General features: G+C 40.0%; 1 protein-coding gene across 1 annotated transcript in view; it reads left to right on the forward strand.

The window, feature by feature from the left end:
* The window catches only part of LOC107996454 (ecdysone receptor), a 107,914-nt gene that overhangs the window by 9,883 nt on the left and 87,497 nt on the right, over window positions 1-10,534 (forward strand). The window lies entirely within an intron of this gene.

The raw sequence follows: 10,534 nt of genomic DNA on the forward strand, positions 1-10,534 counted from the left end.
AAGTTAACTCGATCGATAATAATGCACACGATCGAGAACACTTTGAAATTATCTTTCTACTACTTCTTCGCGCGTGCAAGAACGGGAGCAAGAAACGATATCGATTTTTCATATGCACAGATATTTATCTCAACCGGTTTCAGATTAGATTTACCAAGATCATCAACTTGTAATCGATCTCGTATTATATTATTTATTATAATACTCGAATATAATTTTTACGAAATGAGGAAAACCGAAGGATAAAACGAATAAATTGTCCGCTTATATCGAGAAAAATATACGTTCAATATGTTTCATCAATTATGATATAAAATTTCACTCAACGAAGAATCCTTTTTTTCGGATCTTATAATTTAACCTAACCTCTAAATACACACTAAATACTCCATAACAAATATTATAATTCGAAAAGAGATGGATACTACTTCGAAAATGCTCACGTTTCCTCCTCACCGGTAACTAACGTGCACAAGTGCAAAAGAAGAAGAAGAAAAAAGCGGCTCATAAATCGACGCTAAAGAATTCGACCTTGCTCGAGACGTCCAGTCGAATCCTCATCACCGGAGAACCTATATATCCTGATCGATTCCACCGAACATGCCTCTCTCTGAACCCGTCCCTCTCTCTCTCTCTCTCTCTCTCGGTGATCGATCCCCGGGAGCATAGCCAAAGAACCGGATCCGATGGCGCGCGGCTCGCATAAAGAAGCGCGAAAACGACGATAGTACGCGCGGTGACTTTGACGCCAGCCAGCCAGCCAGCCAGCCATCCAGCCAGCCACATCGTTGCCACAGCGTAACAACTGCGAAACTGCAAGCCAGTGCAATCGTCGGCAGACGGGGCTAACTTCGCATGACGTCACCTTAGCCAGCGTATCATTTTTAGCCCACATATACAACCAAGCTGGCCGACCTCCTCTCCCCCCTCCTCCTCGCCCCAACCTTCGTACGCGTGTGCGCGTATGGGTGTATCGTGTGAACGCGCACACGGCCAAGGGACTGTGTGCGTGCATGCGTGCGAGCTCGCTCGTGTGAGTGTGGACAGTGCGAGTGACCGAGTGCGCGGTATAGGCCAAACTCGACCAGCGACGGCTTCGAATTGACCGATTAGCTTTTTACGTTCTCGTTTCGTACGGCGATGGGACAAATTTGTACGATGTATAATGTTTCGTACAGTATTCGTAGGAGATATTCGATCAGTGGTGAGTTTGTTCGATAGACGAGATACGGTATTTTCGCGAGTTGGGAACGAATGTTTAGCGAATTTATGGACAGAGATTATTCGAAGGAATCGTTACACTTGGTTGTTTTCACATTTTTATTAGCATGATGCGGGTTGGAAAAATTTGTTTGCGAAAGCGCGCGGTATTATAGGAATTGGGAATTAGGATCGAGGTGTTTTTAATAATGGGCGAGGAAATGAGAGATGGGTGAGGTTTGGTTGAATTAGATTTTTTTTTTTTGACGAAAGGTTCGAGTCGAGTTTGTTCGGATTTGTAATCCCCGCGAATAGTTCGAGTACCTCTCTACTCGAGTGTAGACACGAGCTCATGTTTTTGTCGGAGGTGGTACGTTCCTCGATTGCATTGTGGGCGCTTTCCCTTGGCACTAGTGACCGAGCTGAAAACATTGCTCGCTCATACCGAGAGTTCTTGAGGACGATAGACTCGTGTAGTCTTTCCCTCAGTGATTCTCAACCTTCACCGCTTCCTTTTAACGCTTCCTTTCCACGTTGATTCTTTTCTCCCGAATAACCAATTGTCGTTACATCAGGTTTCTTGATGCGACGTGATTGAAATATACTTTTTACTCGTGATGAAAAACGATCGAGTATTCACCAAATGATTATTGAAAAAAAATTGTTATTCGGATAAGATCGTTGAAGCAAGCAACGAAATAATACGAAATTGCAAAAGTGTCGGTAAACTGCTGGCGGGGAGCGTTGAGAAACGATACGTGGATGCATGTAAGATGAAAGAACGCCTCGAAAGAACTCGCAAATGATGAGCAAGGTGGGGAATGAATGGGGGAATGAGCACGCTTTCAGCAACCGGCGTTCAAGTGCTTTTCGCAGGGACAGTTTCAAGGAAAGCACACAGAATTCAAAGCCTCGACAATTTTAGAAAATGCTATCCTTTAAGCATTCTCTCGACTTACTTTCCTTCCTTTTTTTTTTTAACAACATTTAAAATAAAAAGAGAGAAACAAGAAATTAGCAAATCGATAAGTGACAAGTTGTAACTTGTTACATATAATTATATCGCGTGATTTTGCAATTTTACTTTTTTAAAAATTGCCAAGCGAAATAATTTACTTAATAGATACTTTAGATTAGATTAATCGGGGGGGAAAAAAGGTAATTATCCGCCTCATCGTCGGAATATTTATTCGCTCGAGTTAAGTAGAACAAGTGGGCGATGGCGAGTTTTTGGTCAAGGAAAATGGCGGTTCGTAGAAGAAGCCGGAATGTGCATCGCTAGCACGTAAAGACGAACCGAGGAGGACAATAGCTGAGGATGCATTTTTGTTCCCGGGACGTTTGGTGAATCCCTAATAGCTATGGGAGTGGTTCCGTTCATCGAGATATCGCTATAAAACGCGCGGCACATCGCCACTTTCTTCAAACCACTTTCGAAAACACCTGTTACGCGTTAAATTTGCCTCGATAAATCATAACGTCGATCGGAAAGGTTTCCGCCTCATCCGCGTACAACATCGAAGAATTTTGAAAGTCGTTCGAAAAATTCGTCGTTCCATCGAATTTTTAATAATCTCTCTCTATATTTTTCCAAATTCTATTATCCCAATTAAATCTGTTCACCTACTCTACTTGCAACGATTTCGACACGTTATATTAATGCACATAACGAATACCTCTTTCTTTGGAATAAAATGGAACGAGCAATACAACGTATCGTTGATTTTTGAAATATCGTGCGCACAATGATCGAATACCTGTTTCCTTGGAATTCGAATAAAATCGAAGGAGCAATAAAACGGCGCATCCTTGATCGTAGAAATCTGTGTTCAAGTTCGTATCGAACGTCGTGGGCTGGAATAAATCAATATTGAAAACAGTGGCGGACTAGATGTTCGCCAGCGCGAGCAGTCGAGTCACGAGTGTAAAGGTTAGGTTTGCTTATCTCACGCGAAAGCCGCATTAATAATCCACGGTTGGCTGTTCCACGTTGGTTAAATGGAACAGTAAACTCGGTTTTAAGCGGTTGTGCAGGGAATCTAGTGATTTAACGATCACCATTGACGATAGCCGACTCAAACTTCAGTTCCTGTCTGTTATTTTTCGTCTCGAGTTTCGAAACGTGAGGTTTCTCGTTCGATTGTACTTGTTTCGTTCAACTTTGTTTCTTTTTTTGCGCCAAGACGACGTGACCGTTTCGAGCGTTCGAGTGTCATTAGCTCTAGGAACATTTCAGTTTGCGCTCGGAACAATTACGATCACGGTTCAAAGTTTATTCGAGCATTTTGCGAGTTGACAAACTTTCCAAAGTTTAATTTCGAGGGAAATTTTATATCACGACTCGCTTATTGATTAATTTTAAACATCTTCGTTTCCGAGATATTGCGGCCATTGAACAATCATTTCTCTGATTGCATCTTATCTTTATTTTCTTGCCAACTCCAATTCCAAATTCTCTAGATATCGACGATAATTTCACTTCGATAAATGTTAAACATTCTTTTAACAAACTCTAAAACCTTTTTCAAATAATTTTGCTAAAGGAAAGTTTCCGCGTATCAAAATTTCCGATATGTAGAATCATTTCAATGACTCGAGATATTATCGCAAAGCGTACCAAATTTTACGAATAAAACCAGGAAAATCTATTTTCAAAAATTTAGAAGAAGGAAAAATTAAAAATTAACAGCGACTGTGCATACGATGCAAATAATATCACAGTCTGCCTTCACTTTTCACCGCGAACTGGTTTATTCGAAATTACAAAAGCGAAATGTATCGCCCGTGCAAGGCTCTATCGGCTTGAAAACGCAGCGTGCATGCCCGAAGAGCTCCTGAAAAGGCTTGCAGTCAGGGGGTTGAGAGAGAGAGAGAGAGGGGGCGTGAGCCCTCTCCGCGTTGCATAACGCGCGCGTATAATGCAATTGCGGGCAGACTGAAACGCCTGTTAGCGTGGACGGCAGAAAGGAAGGCACACGGATAACCGGAGGCCAGGTCGTTGCGTGAACGGTGCGGCAAGTGCATGGTGTGCAACGAGAGGAGAGCGCGCACGCGACTCGACCGGTGTATCGGGATACCGGGGACGAAACTGCTGCTGGCGCAATTTGCGGCTCTCGACCCGCTCGAATTTCGTGGCGCGTGTCCCGATCGTTTCGTGAACCCGTTTCGTCCGCAGCGCCTTCGGTTTCGTTAATGACGCGATAAATCGTATCCGATCGATTCTCCGTGATTTTTGAGGATAATTTTTTAATAGGGAAATTTTCAACAGGGATGATAATTATCGTTGTAGATTTAATTTTTAGTGGCCAACTGAAAAGCTACGATCGATTATTATAATAATTAAATTGTATTTGAATTCTCCGTGATTTTTGAGGATAATTTTTTAATAGGGAAATTTTCAACAGGGATGATAATTATCGTTGTAGATTTAATGTTTCGCGTAAATCTAAATTTGGGTCGAATTTCTTTCCAAAAATGGAAAAGTTACTAAAGATTTTATAGTTAGTTCGATAATTTATTTGTTCAAAAGATAATAATAATACTTAAATTGTATTTCAATTCTCCGTGATTTTTGATGATAATTTTTTAATAGGGAAATTTTCAACAGGGATGATAATTCGTTGTAGATTTAATGTTTCGTAAATCTAAATTCGGGTCAAATTTCTTTCGAAAAATGGAAAATTAAGATCTGATAGTTCGATAATTTATTTGTTCAAAAGATAATAATAATGGGGAATAATTATAGTGGCGAACTGAAAAGCTACGATTGACTATTATAATACTTAAATTGTATTTCAATTCTCCGTGATTTTTGATGATAATTTTTTAATAGGGAAATTTTCAACAGGGATGTAATTATCGTTGTAGATTTTGAATGAAAAATTACGCGTAAATGAGATAAATCTATTCAAGGGTCAAGTTTCTGTCGAAAAATGGAAAGGTTAATAAAGATTTAATAGCTGCTTCGATAATTTATTTGTTCAAAAGATAATAATAATCGGGAATAACTGTAGTGGCGAATTGAGTCGAGGTTATACGAAAAGCTACGATCGACTATAATAACTACGAATGTAAATATTACTCGAGCATTTTAATAAGTAATTACTTAAAGTGAATTTTATTCGAAATTTTTAACCAAGTTACTTTTTCAACTCTTAATTTCCAACTCTGTCGATGAATTAACCGAAGTCTCGATTATCGATGGTATATATTTTAGATTGGGGAAGGAAAATTCCCTAGGATAATCATCTATGTTAATTTCTCCCCTAATTTAAAAAAAAAACCTAGAAATTTCGAAGATGAATCAACCAAAGTCTCGACTATCGATGGTATATATCTTAGGTTAGGGAAGGAAAATTCCCTAGGATAATCATCCGTGTTAATTTCTTCCCTAATTTAAAAAAAAAAACCTAGAAATTTCGAAGATGAATCAACCAAAGTCTCGACTATCAATGGTATATATTTTAGGTTAGGAAAGAAAAATTTTCTAGGATAATCATCCGTGCTAATTTCTCCCTAAATTTCTGAAAACGGTCTAGAAATTTCGAACTCGAGATGTGTTATTGATCCTAATGTGGTGGACAGATACTGACAATGTATAGTATTATGAGCGTGGAAAATGTCGAGAAAGTCACGTTCGCACGATAAACCGAGTCCACCAGCGGTGTCCTTAACACTTGGGTGCAATCGATGCAGTTTTTTTTCGGTGCATTCTAGATAAGTAGTCTCGTGGTCTCGAACGTGACGTGGCCATCAGCGTTTGCGGTGAGTATCCTTCGAATTCCTTTGTTCTTGCCACCCTATTGGGGATCATCGGGCTCTTCGGGCCCGGTTTGAAGCGTTATTGGATTACGTTCTTTCTGCGGTTTCTTTCGACTCGAGAGCTCTGTACACGTGGAGCGAATATTTTTGATTATTTTCACGCGAAGACGAATCGAAACGATTCAGGTACAAGTCTATAATATTAGGGACAAAATGCAAAAGTTAAGAACGTATCGAACGTAATACACTAATGATACGTGCAACGATTGCGTCGCGCTGTGCATGCAATTGAACTGAATCACCATTCTTATCCCTCTTTTTCTTTAACATTATGACCTACACTTTCTGACTCATCTCAAACTCGATCGTTTCACCACTGCTATTCTCACTCCTAATCTTTTCCTCGAAGTCTTAAAAAAATTCAAGAGGCAGAAAACATTCTTTCTCTCCCTCTCGACTCTGTGAGAACGAGCGAAAACATCTCGTAACCGATTATTTTTAGCCGAAACCTAACGAGGATTCTGTTAAAAATTTCTTTTTCGTCTCCATTTCACGTTCCATATAAAATTCCAATAAATAAAATCGCACGACTCGAAACTCTCTAAATGACGAAACGTACACGTAACGTACACTCGTCCTAACCTCGTAACAACACGCGCGTAGGGCACGAAAACCGTGCGCGTTATTTTCGTTTCTTCTTCTTCTTTCTTTCCTTCTTTTCTCTTTTTCCAATCGGTAGAATTTTCACCGATTCGCGAGATGGGTCGACGGCTGTGCTCGCTGCGGCTCTCCTCGGGCTCGAAGTCGCGTAAATATTTATCGGGAGACGAGGGGTCACTCGGCGGAAGTGGTAACATCGGGTATTGGTATAGGTCAGTTTATTTTCGAGCGGAATACATTATCGATCCGGCCGTTAATCGTATGTGTGTGTAGCGTACGATGGTGTAGCGGAGGTACACAAGCAGACCGGTTGCTGCCTTGTGTCGCTTATCTTATTTCACGTTTTTCTCCCTCTTTTTTTCTCTCTCCGTGGCCAATAAAAAATGGCGTGCTCGCACGACAGGGAACGTGAATCGTCAAACTTGCGTTCTTACGTTCTTCTACTTCATCCGTATCGTATCCTATCGTTCCCCTGAATATAAATTTCTTTTCCACGGCGAAGCGAAGTTGCTTTGTAACTTTGCAACTTTAGTAACAGACGTATATTACTTATAGGTGAAAATGTTTATTTATTTTGGCAATAGAAGAATTTCTAAACTCTCTTTCTACGAGGGAGAAATTTTTTAAGAAAAGTCCAAGATCTAATATAAAATTTGATGATACAAGCTCGCGTCTACTTATGTCGTGGATAGTAAGTGAAAATTTGAAAAGAAAGTTCACCGATGACTTTCTAGAGCGAGTAAAAGATTCACTTTTGTGGGATTCGAATACGGTCAAGCCTGGACGTTATTACGCTTTCTCGTTCGCCAACCAATTATTATTTTCTTTTTTTTTTTTTTTTCCTCCTTTCTACCTCTCATCTTCAACGTCCAAGAGAATCGTTTCTTTTTTTTTTTTTATTCTCGTGACACGATGTTTCTGTGCTTGGCGCTTTCTACGTCCAATTTTTTTTTTTTAAAACGTACACGTAATCTCACTCGTTACTCACGCGAATAATTGTATCGATACAAATGTATTCGATCCTCTTGCTGCAACAGTCGGAAATGTATCATGATGCCGGAAAACCGAGCAGAGTTGGCACATGATTCGAGATAAAGTTTAAAGATTTCAAGATAAAATTTTGTGTTCTTGAATGCACGCAATAACAACCAGTAGAAAAATAAAAAAGATCGATTAATCAGAAACGAGATTCTACTTCGTGTGGAAACGTGGACAAGTCTTACATAATCTATCGAGCCTCTACCGAGTATCTGAGAATCGTACGTATCGGTGATTCATACCGTGAAAATGGATAAAGCGATGAATAATCCGATAAGACAATCTCTGCTCTTTGGTTGACGGAAAATAATAATAATCGAGAGAATTTTCTCTTCGAATTAAAACCATTTTGAGGGTATTTTTATTATTATCGGTGAAACGAAAGAATTTATGAGACAATTAAGTTTTTTTTTTTTAAATATCGATATATTAAATTACTCTAGAGGTTAAAACGTGTACAAAAGGCTTGTTTATTACGTTGTAAGAGATTGAAACTGAAAATTTTGTATACTATACTCAACATATCGCAAATATATTATATGCAGAGTTGGGCATTAACCCAAAAAGTGACTAATTGAAAATTTCGAATAAAGTTACTTCAAGTAATTAAAACGAACAACATTTATTCATAGATATTACAGTCCATCCATTTTTCTCAGACGTTTGACATTACAATTATTATTATGTTTCGAACAATAACTTATGGAAATAACTTTATTCGTAACTTTAACTATTAAATTTTGCCCATCACTGACTATATCACATTATTCTAAAAATTTAACGTTCCACGAATATATTGTGTACATTATGTTCCACATGTCGCAAATATATTATTGCAGAGTCGGGCATTGAAAAAGTGACCAAAATTACCCGTTAAAAATTTCGAATGAAGTTATTTTTAAGCATTGAAATGAGCTTTATTCGTAAACTATTAAATTTTACTACATTATTTTAAAAATTTAACGTTCCACGCCGTATTCCACGTGTCGCAAATATACTATTATTAAAAATGAAAAGTTAAAAATTTCGAGTAAAGTCACTTCAATTATTTATTAAAATGAACTTTAACTTTTTTTAACCCACCACCGACTGTACTGCATTATTCTAAAAATTTCCACAAATATTCCACACTGGAAAAATTCAACGTTCATAACCGAGAGATATAATATAGAGGATAAAATTAGGAGTGTCTAGGAATCTAGGAAGATGGAAGCGATTGTGGAGCAAATTAATTAAACCGGTGATCAACAGGCATTGTTCGTTCATGTGAACGAAGGAAGCGATTGGAGCGGAAGAGAGAAGGCTTGTACGCGGGAGCGGGCTCGATCGAGAGAGAAGAAAGGAGGAAGAGGGTTGTAGGTATCGTAATACAATACTATTAGTTGAACTTGAGCTACTTATGAATGACCTTGTCTGGTTCAGGCACAACAGCGCATCCACACGGTGTCAGAGTGTCCTTTGACGCTCGTATGCGTGAATGTACGTCTTGTTGTGGCTGTGCTCATTGTGTTTTTTACGCGTCGGCTAACCCGAGTATATCAGAGACCCAGCTTGGATATCACAACAGGAGACGAGGTCTGTTTCGTTTGTCACTGAAAACGTTGTGCTATCAATGTTGCAAAATAGAGGTGTTGTGTTTCCCCTGTTACTTCTTGGCTACGTCTGAAAAGCAACGAGACTGACATCTGGCAACATTGTACAAACGTTACTTTTGCCTCCCAATCCTCGCTTCTAAGCAACGGACACCGTTCGAAATCAAATGTTTAATAATTATTGTTTTTTAAAATGTAAGGAAATATTTACTCGGGCATTCGGCAAATGCTCGGTACGAAATACGATTTAGATTCTCGAAATTTTGGCAAACTCGACGCTCGTGTGTCACGAGATACTTTCGAGAGTCCAACTCGACTCGAGAGTATCCGAAATTTTCCAATTCCCTGCCACATCCCCTCCAGCGATCCAACAACATTATTTTCCTCTTCCAATTTTCGAGGGGATTCGAGATCAACGTCCCGATCGAGAGACGCTCGTTTGAAAAAAATTTCGCTGCTACTCATCGACACCGCATCGTTCGCCACTTTGGTGACCTCTCCGACTCTAGATTTGACGTCGTAGCGTAGAGTCAATTGGCGCAACAAAAATACCTAGCCAACCTAGTCATTAGTCAGAATCACATTGTACACGCTGCGATAAATATTATTAACGTTAAACCGAATCCAACTAATTATATTCCCTTCGCGTATCAACCCATCTATACTTCCACTTCAATCGCATCCACAGCTGCGTATCGACAAATGTCCCCGAAAAATATTAACCGTGTCGCATTGAACATTTGCGAATTTCGGTACCGGGCTGTTTTAATGGCGAACAGTCACGTTCCACGTCGTGAAATATCCCATTCGTTGCCTTTCGTGCAAGGAAATTGCGTTCCATCGGGCGCAAGTGTGACATTGGCCAGGCGCAAGTATAACATTATTGAGGTCTCAATTGCCGGTCTCTCTCTCTCTCTCTTTCTTTCTGCTTGGCTGGGCGCTCGAAGGACAATGGGGAGGAGGGGGGAGAGGAGAGATCGGGGGAGTAGGGAAGGAAAGAAAGCAGGAAGGAGAGCGATAGGGAAGGGGGAGGACAATGCGCGTGAGCCTTAACATCTGTCCGGAAGTGCGTAGACGCCTTCCATTTTCGTTTTCATTTGCATACGGTGTCCACTGTGCGCGCGCGCCTCGGTGCAATCGCGTCGAGTACCGTGCAAACGGGATCGCGTTGGGAACGCGTCTTAATTCCGCGATGCGCCGCACGGCGCGTTGTACACGTTTAGGGATTATTTTCAGATAAAATTTTTACAACTTTCACTCGCGAGTGTGGCATCAGCAGGAGG

This window comes from Apis cerana, linkage group LG8 (assembly GCF_029169275.1).
Source record: "Apis cerana isolate GH-2021 linkage group LG8, AcerK_1.0, whole genome shotgun sequence".
In the NCBI taxonomy this organism is placed as follows: Eukaryota; Metazoa; Arthropoda; class Insecta; order Hymenoptera; family Apidae; genus Apis; species Apis cerana.